Source organism: Molossus molossus, unplaced genomic scaffold (genome assembly GCF_014108415.1).
Source record: "Molossus molossus isolate mMolMol1 unplaced genomic scaffold, mMolMol1.p scaffold_m16_p_9, whole genome shotgun sequence".
NCBI lineage: Eukaryota > Metazoa > Chordata > Mammalia > Chiroptera > Molossidae > Molossus > Molossus molossus.
In genome coordinates, this window is record NW_023425403.1 from 62,699,352 (window position 1) to 62,699,969 (window position 618).

The window sequence follows — 618 nt, forward strand, 5'->3', positions numbered from 1 at the left end:
TAAAATTATAGAAATGAAATTGACCTCTGTACTAACACAGAAAGAGGTGACAGAAGACCTTTTTAGTGTAACTACAAAAGAACAACAATCCCAGGAGTTATGAGAAGAAAGTAATATATGAATGTGTTGTATTCTTATTAAGATTATAAATTATTTTGAGAAACAATGCAACATTCTACTCTATTGAGAAAACTTGATTGTTCTCCAATTTCTTTCTTTCTTTCTTTCTTTTTTTTTTAAATCTGGAACGCTTCACGAATTTGCGTGTCATCCTTGCGCAGGGGCCTTGCTAATCTTCTCTGTATCGTTCCAGTTTTAGTATATGTGCTGCCGAAGCGAGCACTGTTCTCCAATTTCTTACTAAGAATTATAGTTTTAATTCATTTTCACAAAAGATTTCAAGGATTTGGGTAGAACTTGACCACTGGAATATAACTAGGTCTGATTCACCTTAGGTTTTAAAAAATCCTACACTGTTTCTTTAACGACGCCTCTAATTATCTGGCTTTAGTGAAAGCACTATGGTTTCTTTCTTGGAAATGTTTCCTTAGTGACTATTCATACACCACTCCAGATGGATGCTGCACATTTGTTACTGCTTCCTGCCCTCTGGACCTC

General features: G+C 35.1%; 1 non-coding gene across 1 annotated transcript; it reads right to left on the reverse strand.

Annotated features, from left to right (window-relative positions):
• Positions 1-236: 236 nt before the first annotated feature.
• LOC118623151 lies at positions 237-343 on the reverse strand. The gene has a single exon (XR_004958235.1). It is a non-coding gene; the product is annotated as a U6 spliceosomal RNA (small nuclear RNA).
• Positions 344-618: the final 275 nt, after the last annotated feature.